Here is a 3934-nt window from a genome sequence, read left to right on the forward strand (position 1 = left end):
CATTTTATTTCTGTAGAAAATTTTGACAAAATGTTCCTTCTATACAAAATTTTGTAAAAATTTTATTTCGGTTTTTTTGGGCTTTGCCCAAATAAAACAAATGTGATTGAAGAACAAATATGATTGAAGAACAAACCAACAACAAAAAACGAAATAACATTTTGACAACATTTTCTATAGAAATAAAATTTTGACAAAATATCCTACAGAAATAAAATTTTGACAAAATTTTCTATACATAAAATTTTGACCAAAATATCTATAGAAAAACATTTTGCTAAGATTTCTATAGAAATCAAATGTTGACAAAATTTTCTATACAAATAAAATCTTGACAAAATGTTCTATAGAAATAAAATTTAGAAAAAACTTTCTATAAAATAAAATTTGAGAAAATGTTCAATAGAATTAAAACTTTGACAAAATTTTTGATAGAAATAAAATTTTGACTAAATTTTTATAGAAATAAAATGTTGACAAAATTTTCTTTAGAAATAACATTTTGACAAAATTTTCTATAGAAAAAAAAATTGACAAAATTGTCTTTAGAAAAAAAAAATTGACAAAATAAAATATTGACAAAATTTTCTATAGAAATAAAGTTTTGACAATATGTTCTATAGAAATAAAATTTTGGTTAAAATATCTATAGAACTAAAATTTTGACAAAATTTTCTATAGAAATAATTGTTTGACAAAATTTTCTATGGAAATAAAATTTTCCATTCTTTTTGTTTTGTTATTGTTGGTTTTGTTCTTTACGCATTGTTGTTGTTTTTATTGCAGCTTAAAACCATACATTGACTAAACTACAAGTGTAGCTTAACCAACAGAGGAAAAGAATTTTGACAAAATTTTTTATAGAAATAAAATTTTGACAAAATTTTCTATAGAAATAAAATTTTGACAAAATAAAATGTTAACAAAATTTTCTATAGAAATAAAATTTTGATTAAAATATCTATAGAAATAAAATTTTGACAAAATTTTCTATAGAAATAAAATTTCGACAAAATTGTCTATAGAAATAAAAATTTGACAAAATTTTTTATAGAAATGAAATGTTGACAAAATTTTTTTATAGAAATAAAATTTTGATTAAAATATCTATAGAAATTAAATTTTGAGAATTTTTTTTTATAGAAATAAAATTGTTGGTTTGTAATTCTTCAATCATAAAATGTTGACAAAATTTTCTATACAAATAAAATTTTGACACAATTTTCTATAGAAATAAAATTTAGAAAAAACTTTGTATAGAAATAAAATTTGACAAAATTTTCTATAGAAATAAAATTTTGACAAAATTTTCTATAGAAATAGAATTTTGACAAAATTTTTTCTAGAAATAAAATTTTGACAAAATTTTCTTTAGAAATAACATTTTGACAAAATTTTTATAAAAAAAAATTTTTTGATTAAAATATCTATATAAATGAAATTTTGACAAAATTTTCCATAGAAATAAAATTTTCACGAAACTTTCTATAGAATTAAAATTTTGACAAAATTTTTTATAGAAATAAAATGTTGACAAAATTTTCTATAGAAATAAATTTTTTACAAAATTTTCTATGGAAATAAAATTTTGACAAAATTTTGTATAGAAATAAAATGTTGACAAAATGTTCTATAGAAATAAAATTTTGACAAAATAAAATGTTGGCAAAATTTTCTATAGAAATAAAATTTTGACAAAATTTTCTATAGAACAAAAATTTTGTATAGAAATATCTATAGAAATAAAATGTTGACAAAATTTTCTATAGAAATAAAATTTTGACAAAATTGTCTATAGAAATAAAATTTTGTACAGAAATAAAAATTTGACAAAATTTTCTATTGAATTAAAATTTTGACAAAATTTTTTATAGAAATAAAATTTTGACAAAATTTTTTATAGAAATAAAATTTTGATTAAAATATCTATAGAAAAAATTTTGAGAATTTTTTTTATAGAAATAAAATTGTTGGTTTGTACTTCAATCATATTTGTTGTTTTGATCTCAGCTGGGATCAAAACAACAAATAAAATTTTGACAAAAGTTTCTATAAAAATAAAATTTTGGCAAAATTTTCTATGGAAATAAAATTTTGACAAAATTCAATTTCTTTGGAAATTTTAATGTTCGTGTTATTTCATAATAAGTTATCCCTTATGATAGATGTAGTTCCGTGAAAGAGAAAGAATTAAAACATTTAAAATTTGACTCATTTTCAATTCAAGGTATATTTATACACCAACTATATTTTTATACATCCGAGTAATTTTCTGCCTAAAAAGAGCTACAACAAATTCACTTTTCAATACACATTTTAAGACTATTTCGTGAAATATATAGAATCGGGCAGTACTCATTTGTAAGAGAGAAGCTCACTAACTGAACTGAAAAGAGCAAAAATAAAAGCTAATAGTCGATTGGGCTCGATTTTTAAAATATTAAAAAATCAATTAGTCAATTTTGAACATTACAAAATGACGACTTAGACTTTTCGACTACTTTTTAACAAAAAGTAGACTTTCGACGTTTGTATCCCTACACGAAAAATAAATAATTATTTCCTTCAAAATGAAATTTTAGACAAACAACAATCTTTTAACATTTGTTTCGGTTGTAAGAAAGTTTGTTTGAAACAAACTTATAAATACACACAGGTCGATGTAAAGAAACTTTATTTAAAGGATACAATACAATTAAGTTGGCCACTTTCTTACAAACAATGTATCAAATATAACTTTTGGAAACGATTTGGAAAGGATTTTCAACAATGCTAAGCACTATATTCGATTTTTCAAATATTTTCTGAATTTTCCAAAAAGGTAATACCAAATATCTGTTTATTATTTTGCTAAAAACAATACAAACTCTAAATTAAAGATAATACATAAAATAAATTTTATGAATGTAGTTAAATAATGTTTAATGTAAATAGATTTAATAAAAGTTTAAAACAAACAATTTTTAATAGTATATAACTTTAAGTAAGCTGCAAAAAGCCAAGCGAAAAGAAAATATTTTACCCTTTACCCCAAGTCCCAATTTTACACCAGAACCGTTTCTATATTTTCGTACATGGTTTTCTTTAAAGACAAGGGGGTTATTATATTTCTTCAATTTCAATTCTTTGCCTACACAGAAAATAAAAACAAACCACTTTTGAAACCATTATAAAATAACTTTAAAGATATTCATACACATACGAGCATACCTAAGTTTTGTGTAAATCTATTAAGTCTTGTTATAAATTCGGCCAGTCTATTTTTATGAATTGTTTTTTCCATTTTAACGTAATGATTTTTTTCTACAAAAATGACAATCAACATCGCTACAAATGAATGAAACCCAAAATCATCATCAATAAAACCAAAATGTTATTATATATAGAATAAAATGTACTTGCATGTTTGTATGTAAGAAAATAAAAAAATGTATTGCTGATGTTTTCGAAAAAAATAAAAAACAAATATACAAGAGCATAATTAAGAAAAGAAAAACAGTCTGTTCAATTATCCTTGGAATAGAAGGTATTGGTAAGTACATAGAAAGAGCAACACTTTATTTCTATAGAAAATTTTTATCAAAATGTTACTTCTATAGAAAAATTTTATTTCTATAGAAAATTATGACCAAATTTTATTTCTATAGAAAATTTTGTCAAAAATTGATTTCTATAAAAATTTTGTCAAAATTCTATTTCTGTGGAAAATTTTGCCAAAATTTTATTTCTATAGAAAATTTTGTAAAAATGTTATTTATGTAGAAAATGTCAAAATTTTACTTCTATAGAAAATGTTGTCAAAATTTTATTTCTATAGAAAATGTTCTTAACATTTTATTTCTATAGAAAATTTTGTCAAAATTTTATTTCTATAGAAAATTTTGTCAACATTTTATTTCTATAGAAAATTTTGTCAAAATTTTATTTCTATAGA

Source organism: Haematobia irritans, chromosome 5 (assembly GCF_050003625.1).
Source record: "Haematobia irritans isolate KBUSLIRL chromosome 5, ASM5000362v1, whole genome shotgun sequence".
NCBI lineage: Eukaryota > Metazoa > Arthropoda > Insecta > Diptera > Muscidae > Haematobia > Haematobia irritans.